General features: G+C 50.3%; 1 protein-coding gene across 2 annotated transcripts in view; it reads left to right on the forward strand.

Annotated features, from left to right (window-relative positions):
* The window catches only part of LINGO1 (leucine rich repeat and Ig domain containing 1), a 450,166-nt gene that overhangs the window by 262,474 nt on the left and 169,148 nt on the right, over positions 1–18,544 (forward strand). For both annotated transcript variants that reach the window (XM_043523933.1, XM_037911365.2), the window contains exon 4: positions 10,459–10,652. The gene's annotated coding sequence lies outside the window, so the exon portion shown is untranslated. The remainder of the gene's footprint in view (positions 1–10,458; positions 10,653–18,544) is intronic.

Here is an 18,544-nt window from a genome sequence, read left to right on the forward strand (position 1 = left end):
TGACTCAGAGAGGTTTCGATATAAATAGACAAGGGGTGGGAGAGGAAACCGAGCCACTGAGCAGTGAAGTGACGTGCTCAATGTCTCACACAACAGGCCAGGAATAGAGGCCAGGGCTCCTGGCTGCCAGTTCAGTGCCCTAGCCACTGGATGGCAAGTTCTTCTCTTACGTGGTTGCCAAGGAGTGAGCAGCCTAGAGAAACTTCTTCCTGCCTGACGCTCGGCTTGTCAGCCTGGATCTCAGGATCTGCCATGCTCTGCCTCCTGGAGTGAATTCCGGTTACATACGCCTCTCTCTGAGGATCGTTATAAAGTTCCAAGACAAATGAAAAACAAATAATAATCATTAGGAACCACTGCAGAGTGGGGTGACGGAGAGGAAAGGAAGAACGAAAGAGATGGGGAAAGTAAAGGAAGAAGAGGGGAAGGAGAGCACTGGGACGAGACTGGATTCTGACTCAGGGGACAGTGGTTGCAGAGAGAAAATCTCTTGTGTCTACTTTAAACAAGTGCTCCCCCAGTGTTGTGAGGGGTGGAGTGGCCTGGGTGATAATGCTATGGCTACAAAAGAGCTAGTGTGAACCCAGCTTCAGAGTACTGCAGGGGAACTCACCCCCTTGGAGTTCTGGGCCAAGTCTCCGAGACCTCTCCGGGTGCTGAGCTGGGCCCTGATTTTCTCTTGCTTGCCCCATGCTTAGAGAGCTCCTTGTGTCTCCCGCTCCCCTCCTCGTCAGCTGCTTGCTCTGCCATCGATCCCCCACTCCTCTCAGGGAATCCATGGAACTTTTCACCCTGAGCTGAAGCTGCTGAATGTGTCTGTCTCTAGCAACTGCTTCTTTGCACTGTTGCTCATAAACGTCCAGGTAATTTAGTGCCTGCAGTGCACTAAAGCAACAGCCCTATCAGAGGCTCTGCTTTGACACAAAGGAGTCTTGGCCTCCCACTCTTATGTCACTCACGTGGCCTATAAGTCTCACTAAACAATGAGAACCTGGGTGCTTATCTTAGGCTCTTAACATCTCATTTTAACCCCTTCAGTGCCTCTTGTTGCCACCTGGCCTCACCCCAGCTCCTGCCCTGCTCCTGCATCATGCTGTATTGGGGTTTCTCCCAGATGTGAATGGGGAGCTGGTGCTCTCAGTCCAGTTCCTAGAAGGCAGCTGCCAATATCACAACATCACAATCAGCACTAATTAGCCCTCTCTTCAGCTGTCTCAGTAGAGTGTGGCTCACAAGTGTCCCAGAGCAGCTGCAGCAGCCCTACAATTAATCAAGCTGTCCCATAATGGAGATGCTCTTCCCTTTGGTCTCACTGCCAGCCACGCCCTCCATCTGCTTCTCTGCTTGGGCTTCCTCTGCCTCTGATTGCGTCCTGCTCAATGCTAGCTCCTGCCTGCTCCTTGCTGCTGTCTTTTGCTCTGTTCTGTTCTGCGGCAGGCATCTTGTTGGTTCCTCCACGGGGCTGCCTGTTTGCTGAGTGCTGAGAGCGAGGGTGGGAGAATGCATTAGAGGCGGGCACAGAGAACCGCAGTGCTGGGACAGTGTGTGTTCCCAAGGCCCGTTCCCAAGTGCAGGCCCACACACACAGCTCCGAAGTGAGGATGACAGACAGTGCATTAACCCCTGCGCAAGTCATCCTTACCAAGTCATGGCTGAGTCATGCCTGACAGCAAGCACCACTTGGTCACAAGCTCTGCCAAGAGACCAGCCTTTCTCCTGGCCCAATATTGCCCCTGTGCAGTGTTGCCCCCTCTATGCCCAGCGACAGTGCATGGCATCCCCTGGGGTGACTGATTTCTGCTAAGAAGGAATAAAAAGAGAGTAATTCTACATGAGCAAACAAAACCGAGGGTCAGAAGCAGGCTGGAGGTGCCGTAGTTATGGGCGTGAAGCACGTCCATGGTGTTAAGGCTCAGAGTGGGATGGTGGCATGTAAACCACTGCCTAATAAGGTAATAGAATGTAGAATTTAAAGCCAGAAGGGCCCACCGGCTCATTGGGTCTGACAGCCTGTCTCCCAGGCCAGGAACCCAGCCAGCACCCGCCAAACCAACAGCTGAAATTAGACCAAGGTATTACAGCCCACAGGAGACTAATTTGTTATATGCCACAGGCAAAGAGCAGGAGGGAGCAAGATGCACCAAGGCCCCTGCAATGGCAGAAAATTGTTCAAGTGAGATATACCCAGATAATTCCAGCAAGTGACCCGCACCCCATGCTGCAGAGGAAGGCAAATTCCTCCCTCCCCCTCCTCCCCCACGCCCGCCCTCCGAGGCCAGTCCAGCCTGGGGGGAAATTCCTTCCTGATCCCACATTCAGCGATCAGCTAGACCCAGCTCCACACCAAGGGTGACTAAAGGCATCACCCCTTATGGGAGTGCGCAACAGAGCAGCGTCTACAGCACCCTGTGACAGTACAGCTTATGCTCAGCTCTGTGGGAGGAGCTGGACACATGGCCCCAGGCCTCCTCCTTTGGGACTCATGGCAAAGTGAGCAGGAGGCTGCTTGTGCCTTTTTTCCAGTGCTCAGAGCTAGTAGTCAGCTAGTCCTTAGCATAGGGGTGTTTTTGTGGTGACGGTGCTATTGTCAGCGGTGCGTTTGGACTCTGTCTGCTGTTACTGTATAGAAATTCTTCTGAACATTGCTGTAAGTCACTGAAGTTTAAACAAGGAAAAGCATTCTCAGGTAGTGGTGCTGGAGAGAGCGGGGGCTTTCTCTGTATGATTCCCATGCTAGGGCGGAGCGGGAGCTGCCAGGTCTGTCTCTACCTTAATGCTCTCATGTCTGTATTGAATAGGACCTCACTGTGACTGAGGCTGGATCAAGGTTTAAAGTCAAACAGGTTCTCCATTGAGCACCATTTCTGTCCTGGTACTATCCACCTGCACTGTTTCTGACTGACTAATGACTGTAGTAGCATGTCAATTCCTTATGTTGTGCTAGATCAGAGGTGGGCAAACTATGGCCCGTGGGCCACATCCGGTCCGTGGGACCGTCCTGCCCAGCCCCTGAACTCCTGTCCTGGGAGGCTAGCCCCTGGCCCCTCCCCCGCTGTTCCCCCTTCCCCTGCAGCCTCAGCTCACTGCACCACCGGTGCAATGCTCTGGGCTGCAAGATCCTGGGGAAGCGCAGCTGCAGAGCCGCGGCCTAACCCTGTGCTCTGTGCTGCATGGTGCGGCTGCCTGTCCTGGTACAGCCACGCTGCCCGCCACCGGTGCTCCAGGCAGTGCGGTAAGGGGACAGGGAGTAGCGGGCGTTGGATAGAGGGCAGGGGAGTTCCGGGGGTGGTCAGGGGCTGGGGGTGTGGATTGGGGTCGGGGCGGTCAGAGGGCGAGGAACAGGGGGGTTGAATGGGAGCAGGAGTTCCAGGGGGGCAGTCCAGAAGGAGAGGAGAGGTTGGATGGAGCGGCGGGGGGCAGTTAGGAGTGGTAGGTCCGGGGGCAGTCAGGGAGAAGGGGTGGTTGGATGGGGCAGGGGTCCCGGGGGCGGTCAGGGGACAGAGAGCAGGGTGGGGTGGATGGGGCAGGGGTCACTGGGGGGCCATCAGGGGGCGAGACACAGGGGGAGGGTTGGATAGGGGGCGGGGGCTGGGCCATGCCATCCGGCCCTCCATACAATTTCAGAAACCCGATGTGGCCCTCAGGCCAAAAAGTTTGCCCGCCCCTGTGCTAGGTGCATGTGGACGAAGCCTCTCCAGGTTGTGTGGAACAGATCTCCAAGAGCAAAGCATCCCTAGTGATTAGTCTGTACGTTCCCCTTATGAGCAGGTTCTATCTCTCTACAGCACAGCACAAGCCCAGGTAGTGCTGAGGATGGGGTCCTTCATAACCTAAAGATGGTCCAAGACTCCAACTGGAAACCTGGGAGAAATGAGCATGCTCCATCTCTCTACAGCCCCAAATGAGGCCTGGGGAAGCGGGGAGCCATTTCCTTTGTAACCTGGCCCGGCTGGTTCCACCCACCCTACAGCCCAGAGTAAGCGTGCTGTCCTGCCCGACCTAGCATGCTGGCTCCACCCCTGTGACCCAGAGTGAGGATGCGTGACGCTGAGTGTGCTGTCCTGCCTAACCTAGCCTGCTCCATCTTTCTTCAGGCAGCCCCGCATGGCATTAGTGGGTGCTATGCTGCGGTGGCTGCTAATCTGGACATGCTTCATTTCCTTACCCCCTAGCCTGTCACAGGAGCAATGTGCTATACCTCACAGTGCGAACATTTCCTATCTACCACGGTGCTGGGATCCTTGTATAATTTGCCTTTTAAAATGATAATTCCCCATTAAACAGAGATATTTAGCCTAATATAAGTAGACAGATCAGTCAAGGCAGTAATGTACTCCAGTTCCCAAATGTTTAGTTTCCTTTGGCTAAACTTGCCTGTAAAAGCTCTTTTTCTCCTCCGTGGACGAGAATAACAGCTTTGACCTTGAAGGGAGGAAAGAGGAGGGTTTTTTACTGTTTTTCTTCCAAAATATTCAAGTGAGAGGGATTTTTGCTTAAACAATTTATGCCCTGTGGATAGATTTATTCCGTTCAGCTGCCAGCCACAAGAAAGCCCTGTTAGTCCCCAGGGCGTTTTTTCAGAACCGGTAAATCCTGCACATTAAATCTGCTCACAAACATGAGGGACCAATCACCCTGGCTAGAGCCAGCTATGGCACTGGCAGGTGTCAGGAGTCTCCCACACAGCTGCCCCTGACACCACAGCCTGCCACTCCCCTGCTAGGCCTCTAGGCAGCCATGGGACTTGATGCAGCTCTTCCAGTATGCCCTGCAGCACCCCTGTGATTCCAGTCCTGAGCCCTCCTGCCGCTCTGCTAAGCAGCTCACCCACTCCTGGAGTACCAGTCCTAAGCTCCCCATACAGCTCTGCCAATGCACCCCACTCATGGCCTTCCCACTGTTCCGTATGCCTATAATGACCTCTCACAGCTCAGCTGATGTCCAGCAATCCTGTTCTTTCAGCCCTGAGTCCTTACACATAGGTCTCTTTTCCCAGGCCTGCATAGTTCTCCTACATCTCATGCTTCTGTCTTACACTGTACGGAGGTGCCTATTGCTATAGTACAGTGTATATGCTACTGATCGCTGCCCTTCTGCTGTTGCTCCTGGATTTATCCCTGCAATTGTAACTCGCTCAAACATTTTGGGATAAAGTGTGTGTAAAAAGCAAACAATGCCAAACACAACAAAGCTGCTTTGTACTGTGTTGCTGTCCATTCTGCCAAAGCCCCTCCTGACCTCTACCCGCAACCCCCATGACTAGCATGAACTTCTGCCCGGTCTTGCTAGTACACTTCTGTCCTGACTTTTAGCATCCCCACTATACTGCCCTTTGGCTGACCCAGCATGGTCCAGTGGATGGGGACCAGGGTTCTATTCCCAGCTCTGCTACTGACTAGCTGTGTGATCCTAGACAAGACAGCTCTGTGCCTCAGTTTCCCCTCCCACCCATTGTCTGTTTATATTGTAAGGTTTTGGGAGCAGCGACTGTGTCTCATTGTAGTGTGCTTTAGACACTAGAGCCCCTATTTCAGTTGGGGCTACCATAATACAAATAATAGTCAGCATTTTCTTTTTAATATATGATGTCCATTAGGATGATACTGAGATCTCCAAGCTCTTCCATTTGTGATCTGAGCCATATTTGAACCTATGGTATGTCTTCCGGGATGGGCAGCCAGTTTGCTTTGCCACACTGGTGCTTTTTATTTCCTTACTGCTTAGATTTTCTGTCTCCTTCTTCACTCCAATGGATGCCAGCACAATGCTTGAGGAAAAGATAGGCGTAACGTCTGATCCCAACACCTCAGAACTTCAGTGGAGGTTTGAGTTTGGCTCAAGGCCTGCCTCTGACTGTATGTGGTTTAATTTGATAGACTCCCCACTGCAGATAGCCAGTGTCTCTCCTGCCCCTATGGAAGTGCTGTGTTTCACCAACGTCCTAAACAAATACTGCATCTTTGCAGGACCCAATGCCAAGGAGAGTTTTCTCAAATCATGTACTCCTCTCCACACGCGTGAATCTATCTCTGTGTTACCTGTACAGTAGCTATGGCTGAACATCGGATAGCTTGATTCAGTTGGGATGTTTATCCTTAGTTTTATCTAATACTCTTTGGTCATGAAATCAGACTGGGGATCTAACAAGAACAGGATTTGTCACACCATTTCTGGTACTTCCTGGTTTCTGGCTGGGCTAGAAGTATTACAGTTTGTGTAGTATTTCTGCAACTGGATGGAATCAGGGAGCGGGGAGCTGAGTGAAAATGAAACGTACAAGAAACTATGCACACATTTTCTGGGCTTCATAAAAGTTTCAGGTCAAAGGTTCAGGTCTCGGTTTCTATTTTCATAGAAAGAACACCCAATTTTCAATGAATTGGTTTGCTCATCTCTAACTATAGCACCCATGTTCCACCTAACTAGCAAAGTGACCTGCTGCTGTGCCTATATTGTCTGAAAGCTTTTGACCCATGAATAGAACTTCCATCGTGCTCACCCCATTAACAGATGTCTAACAATAACATCTTGCATTCCCATAGCACTTTACATCCCAAAGGATCCCAGTGTTGTTTGTGTATAGGAATGGCAGCTCCCCCCCTGGAAATGGCGTTATCGGCACTTCTCAAGTGGAAGGTGGGAGTACACAGTCACAACACTGCATGACAATCTGGGACAGGAATTAGAACTAAGTAGAATGGAAGGCTTTTCATTCATCCCCCAAGTTACCCTTCGAATCTGAGGTTTGAACAAACCCCAAATTCAGAGAACACCGTCAGCTGCCAAGCTTCACCTAGGTTAATGCTGAAACCATGCAAAGCTGCTAGTTTCTATCATTTTGAACCATAAGTTGCCCCGTTTGCTCAACACTGGTCCCAGATTTGTACAAACCTCTCAACACGCTTATTGTTGTGTGTATTGCAGTAACACCTAGAGGCCCACCAGGGTCTGTTGTGATAAGTGGGCCTAAAAATTTGCCCTAATTGTGAGTTCAACTGTAATAAACAAGTTTAAGTTCATAAGTTGTCACAATAACCTATAAGTACAAATGTTGGTGGGAAAAGGTACGAAAGGAAGACTGAATTAGTCCAAACAAAAAGGCCTCCTGATATAACTCAAGGACTGTGTTAAGTTCATGCTTAGTAAACAAGAGAAGTGTTGAACCAGATCAGTGAACCAAAATTGGGGTGTTGGAAACTAGGCCTAGTTGGTGGACAAAATAATGAGCGGCTGGGCTATTCCATCACCACTCCCTTTGTGGGTCCTTAAAGAAAGGGACTTTGGGGGGGAAATTGGCTACCGGAGCAAGCTTCACCATCATAGCTGCCATCCCCATGATCTCCTGATCCTGAAAGAAGTCTTGACCTGATCAGGCCAAAGAGAGGGACCCAGATAACATCACCACCTCTACCGGCTTCAGCTGAATCCCACACACCGCCTGGGATGAAATGGGATCAGACTTTAACAACAACAGCTGCAGCCCGTCTGAACTAACTTTGTCTCTTTTCCCCAAAGGACAGTCATTACCATCTTTGGTACCACCCAAGAGACCTTCAGTTGAGGGTTTTTTTCCTCTAAAGATTCTCTCCAGCTAAAGGGAAAGGGAACAAAGGGTCCTGTTAAAATGAAAGCCTCACATAATCCTTTGTATTTCAAGTGCTTTGACTATTTTTTCCTTCTTTTCTGTATCTTTAATAAAAGGTTAAAAGGATTTTTAACGGTGTGTTTGCAATGGCACTAAGCAGGCTGAGGTCTCTGTAGACCAAACCCTGAACCTTGTTAGCAATGTTTACTGTTGGACAGCGACTATCTAATGTTAACATCTTTAGCCCATATATTCCACTAACCCATCATTCCAGGCAGTGTGGAGACCAAGTGACTTGTCCACGGTCCCACAGCAGGGCAGTGGCAGAGCCAGGAATGAAACCCAGATCTCCAGAGTACTCTCATGCCAATGACCCTATCCACTAGACCACACTGTCTCCTTGGGCTCAGGGTCAGGTTTTTGATGGAACATGAAACCAGGTGAGTTTCGCGTGGTTCAGGGGTTACTCCAGGAAAGGTTCACGCAGCTCTCTGTGACGAATCCTGTTTCCATGCTGGGGTGCTGGGTCAGTACTGAAGAGTGCCACCTATTGGCAAGAGCCCTTTGCTATTTGTAGCACATGTGCAGTACTTGGTATGTAGATGTTCATCATCACCATTGGCAAACAAGCCCTGACTATAGACCAGATGGAGCAGTGCACCTTGAGAAGAGGGTGAGACGATAGTAAAACCGTCACTGCAGAGAGAGAGGAGTTATCTAATAGACTGAGCAGGTGGCTGAGCGCCAGGTACTCACGAATGCTAGTCCTGGCTCTAACACCGGTTCCCTCTGTGACCTTGTGCAAAGCACGTAACCTCCTCTCTGCTTCAGTTTCGCTTCATATGCAGAGGAGATTATAACCCTTAGCCACTCACACGGTTGTCGGGAGGGTTACTCAGTTAATGTGCGGATAGTACTTTGAAGAGGGAAAGAGACACATTAGTGCTGATTATTATTTTATTACATCCTCCCTCCCAAACATACTGTCACCCGCTCACGAATGTACCTTGCTCCCAGAGGCCTCCTGTCACTGTAGATAGATGTTGCCCTTTCAGTCCAGGTCTAGAAGGGCCTCACAGAAGTGGGTGAGTCTCATTACCCCAAGTTTGCACCAGGGCACAGCAGTGACATGTTTTACCTAAGGTGAGAGAGCAACTGGTAGTCCCCAGAGATAGGATCAGAACCAGGTCTTCTAACTCTGCAGCTACTGCACCATGCGGTTGCCTATGGGTGCTTGGAGCACAGGAGTCACCCGGGTTCGTTTCTACTATGTAAATGTACTTTCCAATGGGAGCTTCCCCCCCACTGCCCTTCCTTCTGATACTTCATTTAAATACACGCTAGAAACACTGAAGATGGAAACAGCCTCCTGATATCGGATCATCTTGTCCGTTCCCTTCAAGACTATTCCCTACCGTAACCTGTCAAGCTTTGTCCAATGGAGTTATAAAAGATGCAAGCAGTGGGGCTTCCGCTTCTTCCCATGAGAGGCTCTTCCCCAGCCTAATAGATCTCTCTGATCACATCTTTGACATGTAGGAAGCCTATTCTACTTGTGCTGCATATAAACATGTGCTTAAATATCCTCTAAGCAGGGGAGGGCAATAGCCGGGGAGCCTTTTGCTGGGAAAGTAAAGAAGAACTTGTAAAGACCTTGACCCTGTCTGCATGTCTGCTTTGGCTTGCAGCCATTGGACCCATATTTCCAACCACTACAGCCATCCAGGGAAACCCTCCCATGGTCCTTGGATGCAGGGCTTTCACAGAGGATGGCACAGTCCAGTCATGATTGCTTATTCAGCTAGATGTCTCAGTGGTCTTTGGTACCACGGCCCATGGGATTCTGTTCACCCTGTTGTAAACCCTGGGCTTGACTGTACCATTAAGATGCAGTTCTGGGTGGTGGTGATGTGGAGTAGAGCTGCCTTGCTCCACTTGGAACTCTAAGAGGGATCGGACCAATTCCTCCCACAGAGCCTAGGGTGGATGTGCAAGCTGCATGATCCCCCTGTGTGGTGCCGTGCACTCCCCTCTCTGCACAGAGATGAGTCATGTCCTCATCCCCTTTGGGGTCATCTGCTTGGGATGCTAGGAGAGAGCATTCCCCTGCGTGCAGGGGTTGGGCCTGGTCACTGGGTGAGACACAAACAGGGCTAGGCTCCATGCTTCCCACCATAAAAAGATCAGTCGCAGACTGGACCAGGCTAGATTTGAGACAGCCAGTGGCAATGGTTCCCCGTGGCCACAGGACATGTATTTAAGGTGAACACTTGGATGGCAAGAGTCAATGAAGCAGCACACAATTGTTTTTAATTATTGAAATGAAGGTGTTCCCGGCAGGAGCTGCGGGGCCCCACGCGACCCCAGATGCCACAGCTCCTGTTTTAGCACCTTGCTGAGTGTGATGTTGCAAGCACAGCCAAGAGAGAGGTGTTTATTAAGTCCTGCCTTTTAGACTTGCTCCTGCAACTCCAGAGGTGTGGATTTCATACCAGAGCCAAGCCATTAGGGGACTCCCAGGTTTATCCCAGTGTCAGTGGGGAACTGCTAGAGGTCAAGCAGATTAGCTGAAATGCACTGGAAAAACAAGCTCTCTACAGCTCCACAAGGGAAATGGATTGCAGGTGGATTTTAGGGCCCATTTCTGCATCGTTTTCTAACTAATGTTTTCCCCCATGTGTTTGAATAGATTTAAACCCCAGATTTCTCTAATTCTGGTCAGTATCTGGGCCTTTGAACCAAGGAGTGTAACTGGAATGACTTTCCAGCAGAACCACCATCTTCCTCTTTTTAATTCTCTTCCTTTTCTTTTGCGTGACTTTAGTTCTCCCTTCAGCTCCTGTTCACTCTTTTGGCATTGTCCTGTTTTGCAGGAGAGCATGTCCAGAATTGGATGAGTCACCCCAGATGCTGCAGCACTGTGAATAGGATTTCATGACACCCTAGGTTGTCTAGGCCAGTCCCATCATTCCAGCGTGAAACTTCTGGGCCAGAGCCATCATCTTCTTCCTCCGCCTGGGAGATTGCCTGAGGTTGCATGGCAAGGCCGTGAAGGTCAGTCAACACGGTAGGTCCCCAGTTTTTCTCATTTTCGCCCCCTTTCCATGTAGAGTTTCATGTGCGGCAGTGGGAAGGAATAGCCAGACCTCTGGGCAGCCCTGTACTAGAAATGAAAGCTCTTCTGAGAGCCAGACCCCATAATACCTCCACAGGCAGGACTGCCAAGTCCAGGCCTGATCACAGGAGTCCAGTTCTACCCCCTGAGATTGAGACAGAGGCTGTGGTGTCCTGAGTACCTCAGGGATAAGTCCAGGAATGGGTTGGGGAGAGGAAGATGGACTGGGGAGGATTAAGGCAGGATCCTTGAGGTCCCAGCTCAGTGGACAAAGGGAACCCCAAGGCAGCTGTGAGTGAAGGAGGTGGCCTGGGTGAGGCTCAGCTGAATCCATGGTGAGTGCCTCAGGCTGTGTCACAATGTGACTGGTGAATGGGAGCTTCTGGAGAGAGAGGCCAGGTGTCATGTGGCTCTGAGTTAGGCAGCTTGCCCAGCACACCAGCCAGCTACTGAAGAGAGGGCTGGCGGCTGGTGGGGAGAGTAGGAGGGCAAGTTTATTTGGGCCCGATAGAGTCAAATATTCGGAGCAGGGACATGAACAGGGTCTCCCACATCCCAGGCCAGTGCTCTGGGGGGAGAGGCTGTCCTTCAGAGGGCCAGAGGTGCTGTTGTGCAACGCTGGTCTGTCAATGAACTGGAACTATCTGGACCAGCCGAAATGAGGGCCAGATTGTGATACCCTGACTCACTCTTGGCCGGATCCCCACCTGGTGTAAATTGGTGTAGCTCCATTGACTTCACTGGAGTGACAGTGATCTACACCAGCTGAGGAGTTGACCCACTGAGTAGCATCTTAACTCCAGGAGTAATCCCGTTGAAATTGATGGGACTGCTCTTGCTAAGCAAGGGGATTCAGACATGGCCCTGGGGGAACCGGAGAAGCTGCTGGTGCCAGCTTCAGGGAGTTTCCTATCCTTGAGCAGAAGGGAGCTGGAATTTCCCCAGCCGTGGGCAGGGTTCAAAAGTCTGGGGGCCTCGTTTAAAATGAGGAAGCTAGGAGTGGGCAGAGCTGTTTGGCACCAGGGGTACTAAAGGAGGGATGGGAGTGGCCATGGAAGGAGGCAGCACAAAGAGCATGGATAGGTCCAAAAGCACCTAGATTTGTTCCTACTGCCCTAGAGGCTTGAAGACGGTCACTCCCCAAGGCACAGACACGTTGGGCTCTCAGCCCCACATTTTGTCGTTCTTCTGTCTGGCACAAACTCCAGCCAGCAGGCAGGGTATGCCAGGGCTACCTCCTTCTTGAGCTGAGGCCAGCAATGGAGTGGAACAGGAGCAGAGGGCCAAATCCTCACAGTAACTAGCTGTTGTTCCATTGACTTCAATGAGGTGAGGCCAGTTACATCAGTTGAGGGTCCTGGCCAATTATGTGAGTCTATATCAAAATGGAGATGGGGCCAGAGGGTGCTAGGGATCTGAGCAAGCGTGGTGGGGACAAACAGAGGGAAGTGGCTAGCACAGCTGGGGGTTAGAACAGGCAGGGACACAGATTAAATGGTGTCACTATGGGGAGGTGCAGGGGACCTAAGCGAACACAGACTTAGGGGCCAGTGGAGGTAGCTGGCTAGCAAGCAATTTAGTCAGGATGGCGATGGGGTTACCCAGTTCTGTTTCTCAGCATGCTCCCTGCCAAGTGAGACATGCATTGTGTCTGCAGTACAAGCAGGTCTAGCTAGCTAGATGCCTTGAGAGCCTAAGGAATGGTTACGGAACGGGTGGATCAAGGACAGAGAGAGATTGAATAACTACAGCATACAGGGATGTAGCAGAGGTGGGACCCACCTCTCAGCTCATTTCCGCAATCCTTTATTCACAATGGAAAAAGGTAAATAGCAGGGTCCCCCAAGGATCTGTATGGGGCCTGTGCTGTTCAATATATTCATAAATAATCTGGAAAAGGAGGTGAACAGTGAGGTGACAAAATTTGCAGATGATACAAAATTACTGAAGATAATTAAGTCCACAGCTGATGGTGAAGCGTGGCAAAGGGATCTCCCTAAACAGAGTGACTGTGTGACAAAATGGCAGATGAAATTCAATGTCAATAAGTCCAAAGTAATGCCCATTGGAAAATATAATCCCAACTATACATACAAAATGATGGAGTCTAAATCAGCTGTTACCATTCAAGAAAGATCTCAGAGTCACTGTGAATAGTTCTCTGAAAACATCCATTCAATGTTGCAGTGGCAGTCAAAAAAGCTAACAATGTTAGGGACCGTCAGGGAAGGGATAGATAATAAAACAGAAAATATCATAATGCCACTATATAAATCCAGGATCTGCCCATACCTTGAATACTGCTTGTAGTTGTGGTTACCCCATCTCAAAAAAGATGTAGTAGAATTGGAAAAGGTACAGAGAAGGGCAACAAAAAGGATGAGGGGTATGGAACAGCTTCCATATGAGGAGAGATTAAAAAGACTGGGACTATTCATTTTAGAAAAGAGAGAACTTGGGGGTTGGGGAGAGTTGACAGAGATCTATAAAATTATGAATGGTGTGGAGAAAGTAAATAAGGAAGTGTTATTTACCCCTTCACATAACACAAGAACCAGAGGTCACCCAATGAAATTAAAAGGCAGCAGGTATAAAACAAACTTAAGGACTTACTTCTTTGCACAATGCACAGTCAACCTGTGGAACTCATTGCCAGGGGATGTTGTGAAGATCAAAAATATAAATGGGTTCACAAAAGAATTAGATAAATTCATGGAAGATAGGTCCATCAATGGCTATTAGCCAAGATGTTGAGGGACGCAATCTCATGCACTGGGTGTCCCTAAACCACTGATTGCCAGAAGCTGGGACTGGACGACAAGGAATAGATCTCTCGATATTTGCCCTGTTCTGTTCATTCCCTCTGAAGCATGTGGCACAGGCCGCTATCAGAAGACAGGATATCGACTAGGACCATTGGTCTGACCCAGTATGGCCATTCTCATGTTCTTATGTTAGGAGACCAAGCAGGAATGGAAAGAAGAACAGATTCCTTAAAAGGCATCCCTTCTACGAGCAGGAGAGCCAGGCATGCTGAGTGAACAGGTTGTAGTGGTAGGAGGGAGTTTTGTCATTAGAAATACTGTGTAGATGGCTGGGAATGTGATGACAGTGAAAACTGTGAGGGTATTTGCCTAGTGGGTGTGAAGGTGTCAGATCTTATGAGCCATATACTATGGATTGTTTTTTAGAGAGATCTCAGAAAGAGCCTGTGGTCGCAGTACATGCTGTACCAATGACATAGGGGATTGCAGGCGAGAGCTCCTGGAAGCTAAATTTAGACAAAGCAAAAAGCTTAAGTCTAGGTCTTTGATGGTAGTTTTCTGTGATGGGGAGGAGCTCCAGGGACTGGAGATAGCAAAGGAACTGACAGGGTGTTACCACGTGCCTGTGTGTGGCAGGGCAGAGTTCCCAGAGACTGGGGAGATTGGGGTGAGAGGTGGGGGCCTGGCAGCACCCTGTGGGGGTATGCTGTAAGGAGCAGATGTAGCCATGTATCAGGTGATCTGACCACACCTGAAGGTTGGTTATACCAGGTGGTGCGTTCAAGTCAAGCGGTATTTAATCTGGCCTTTGCCTTGTGCATGTCAAGGGGGATGCCTTCAGCTATAGAGAAGACTTTCCCCCAGCCCAGAGGATACATTTGTGCTGCGGGAAGGAAAAAACAAAACACTGCATGAACGTGAGTCTGTTCCCCAGCACTCTCTCAGGACAATGCAGTGATGCTGGGCTCGCCAGGCCACGGTCTCTGAATGCACTGCCAGATGCAGCCACCTCTTCCCCAATGCACCCTGCCCCCGCCTAGACTCTAGCTCTTGAGGCTTCCCACAAGCACTTGCTGCTGGAAGTTTTCTGTTTCCAGGGCTCACATTCAGCTCTTACTTAAGTGGCTGCCGGTCCTGTCCCAGTCAAAATTACACCCGCTTATGCTGGGGCTTCAGACTTGGAAGGAATTGGCTAGCCTTGTTCGCTCCCTGAGGAGTGCAGATAACAGGGCACCCATGTGCCTATTTAACTCTTTGCCATCGAGCTTTCGTGAAAGTCACATCATAACCACCAAGTCCATTGCTGGCTTATCTCCACGTTTTCAGCAGGCCTAATGCTTCTAAATCGTGTTAACCGAAGCCTGGCCTTCAGCCCGACCTTTACGCTCCCCCCGCCGCTGTGACCCTCCCTTCTCTGCCAGAGAAGTTAGTAGGGGAGGCTAATCTCCTCCTCGGGATCTTGCTCTGCTCTGATGGCAGGCCAGCACTCCCTGGATAAAGAGCTGGGATAAAGCTGCAAGAGATACTGCTGGCTCAGGCTCAGCTTACTGTTTTATTGCAGTGACTCTGCTACAAGGCATTTATGGGATTAGGGCCAGTAAGATCACTGCAGGCAGAGACAAAACAGTCTTGTCCTCTAAGAAGCCATGGAAAAATGGCTTGGCCTGTTTAACTCCCATGATCCTCCGAGTTTGGGTTCGTGGTCTGCTGAGGGAGGATTACAGCCAACATTGCCCACCCTGCAACCAGCGTTGGTGGATGACCCAACACCCGCATCAAAGGTGGGACGGGCAAGGCACAGGCTGGATGGGCGGCCACTCATTGTGCCCCATGTCAAGAGAGCATAGTAATGCTGGGGGAGTTCCACTGCATGAAGCACCTGGGCCTGGCCTGGAGGGCCCCACCCTCAGAAGCATGGGTCATCTGAGGAGACCAGTTCCACAGCCCATCCACACACAGCTGTGGAGATCAGGGGCAAAGAGAGACAAGGATGCCTCGGGAAATAGGTGTGGAGTCTGCTTTGCTGATGCATGGAAGGGAGGCCAAACAATTCATACCCTAAGGCACAAACACATCTAAGGTTGGGCCTGAGTCAGAGGGTATAGTAAGGTCATGGGAATGAGAAATTCCTTCACCCCAAAGTGTCATTTGCTTTTAGACTGTTGTCATTAGAGAACCCCATGAGAGCCCCATCCAGACAGCCTCATGTGGACTGAGAACGAACTGGTATCCTAATACCAAAAGATACCTCGTTGGGGGCATGCAAATACATCGCTCTCTCCTCCTCCTGCAGCAATGACAGTGGCATGATCCAGAGTTGCCCATTAAGTAACGTGCCTTTTAGCTACTGGAATCTTTGACCACTCTGTTTGGTTGACTATCCAGGATTGCTTAATAAGAGAAGAAAGAACACAAATTAGTTATTCACTAACCTCCTCCCCCACTCCATCCCAGCCTCCTGCAATCTGAAATGTAACCATGTCAACATTTTTGCCACCTAAGTGGTCATGGAAACTGACACGCAAACTCCTGTGCTTCCCAAAGCATCTTATACATTGACATGAAATGCTTGGCAGATGTCACTAAACTCCTCTGCTTTTGGTGACAATATTGTTTCCACATTAACTAATGTATTTCAAAAGTGGGGGGGGACAGGGGGAATCAGAGGGAACGTGACAGAGATAAAGGATTGGAAATGTGGCATAAATAAAATATGTGCTGGAATGTGCTTTCAAGATTTCATTGCCACTTGTTTGGGAGGAGCCACCCCTAACTCACTCCTAGCTGTGCCACTTGCCCCAGATGCACAGTATTAAAAACCTGACAACACTCCCACCCTGGCGCAGGCTGAAAATGTGATGAAGCTGACCGGTTGTCTTGTTATCCAACAACGTGATAGGACACCATAAGCATTTTACATCTGCTTTAATATACATCCCTCCCTTTCATTACCACAAACTCCTTCTCGAGGCGGAACGTGCTGACTCTCAGCCCCTGTGCGTGATGACCTGTTAAAGCTCAGCTCCGCTTTCAGAGCTGGTCAAGTCTGGAGGGTCAAATGTCCCAGCCTTGAGCCTGGGTTGGAGGAGCAAAGGCTGGCCAAAGCGAGGGGCACATGTAGACCGAATGTAAGAAGCTGCCCCTATCTATTGCTCAGCAGGAGGACCACATGGGGGAATGTGAGCCGGAACCCGAATTAGCTCCTTGTCCACTGAGCTGGTAGGAATTGGCTGCATCTCAGTCCATCCAGACCAGCGGTTCTCAAACTATGGGTCAGGACCCCAAAGTGGGTCGCAACCCTGGTTTAATGGGGTCTCCAGGGCTGGTGTTAGATTTACCGGGGCCAAAGCCGTAGCCTGGGGGCTTCAGCCCTGGATGGCAGGGCTCAGGTTATAGGCACCCTGCCTGGGTCTGAAGCCCCTGAGCTTCGGTTTTGGTCCTCCCACCCGCACTCGAGCGGGCTCAAGCTTTGGTCCCCGCTCCTGGAGTCATGTAGTAATTTTTGTTGTCAGAAGGGGGTTGTGGTGCAATGAAGTTTGAGAACCTCTGATCTACACTCTTTTAATCCCATGGGGGATGGATAGGGGAGGGGGAGCCGGGGTTGGAGAGCAGTTAATTTTACAGCTGCAAGAGTGGCCCCTGCTAACCAGGGTGGAGAAGTGACGCTCAACAAGGGACCTCACCTCACTCCTGTCTGGAGGGTGCAGCAGAGGTGCAGGGACTGTGTGCATGTGTCCAAAAAGTGAGATCACTGCAGAGTGTATCTGGCTGCAGAAAGAAAGGGGTTATCTCCCAAGGCACCAGCCCGCCAGACTAATCCTGAACAATCTGCTAGCCAGCCCCCTTCCTTCAGAGAACTCTCCTGTACTTCAGAGACATTAAACCGGAGCAGAGGGCGGCTGGGATTCTAACCCCAGTGGATCTCCCCCTTCGGTTAAGGATGGCGCAAAGCCAGGAGATGGTTCAGCTCTCCTCTGGGAAGGAGGCAGATTGGGGAAAGGAGGAATATTTATCCTTCGAGGAACCATCCCAGGGTTTTTTGGCAGCAGTGGGAGGTTCTTCCCCAAAGCAGCTTGCTGAGTCCTCGCCGGTACTGGGAGCCTTCTGACTTCTGCTGAGTCATTTACCTCTGGCTTCCTTTCTCCCAGTCTCCTTTCCCCATCTTTATCAGCAGCTAATGAAATAGGCCAGGAGAGACCCAATCCGTACAGTAATTAAATTTACTTAGTGGGTATTCAGCTGGAGTAATGAGAAGTTTAATTCAATGATTAGTTTTTTCTTTCATTAATTAAAAATGGAACAATGGCGCAATTACACTGGGCTGAACTGATTCTTCTCTTAGAGAGATGCTGATGGGAGAGGGGAAGTTTGTTCTTTTCTCCTCCCTTAAAAGAAATCTGTTCGGCTCCTCGCAGTCCTGCACCTATCTGGGCCCCTCTCCAAAGACTGCGATAGACCAGGGTGAGTGTGTGTCCGAGTGCATGGCTGATCCGAGGCCAGTGTTATGCAGTGCTGCCTGACCTGGCTGGAGGTGACTCAGCGACAGACAGAGGCAGTTAGAGGAGTGCAAGGAACAGCTCGTGACTGGGGCTGGTTCAGGGCACTCCAGCTTCAGGGAGCACTGGAGGGGATGAGAGCTTTCTCAAGCAGTGGGATCTGCTTAAAAAGATCATGGTGGACTGTAGCTGGGACTGAGGCCTGGTGCTTGGAGTTGTGTGGGACTCTGAAGTGGTGCAAGATAGCAAATGTTGGGGCTGCAGCCTGGTAGGGTGGTCTCTGGGACGATGGAGGGCATCTTGGCTAGCAGAGGGCATCTAGACATGTGGAAGTCATCCCAGAGGGCAGACTAAATAACCCCAGTACAACTGGCCCCTTTGTTGGAAGGATGAACAGAAAGGCCAAGGACCAAAAGGGCCTGGAAGCTGAGTTCCCCTCCCCTCCCTAGAGATGCTCCCTCTTGGTCACAGGTGGGTGTCAGGTTCCTCTGTCAGCCAACCCCATTCACATGGACTGGATTCAGTTTGGAACAAACCCTGCCAAGGTCTGTAATCCCGGCTGCTGCCTTCCCTCTGGTACGCA

Source organism: Chelonia mydas, chromosome 10 (genome assembly GCF_015237465.2).
Source record: "Chelonia mydas isolate rCheMyd1 chromosome 10, rCheMyd1.pri.v2, whole genome shotgun sequence".
NCBI lineage: Eukaryota > Metazoa > Chordata > Testudines > Cheloniidae > Chelonia > Chelonia mydas.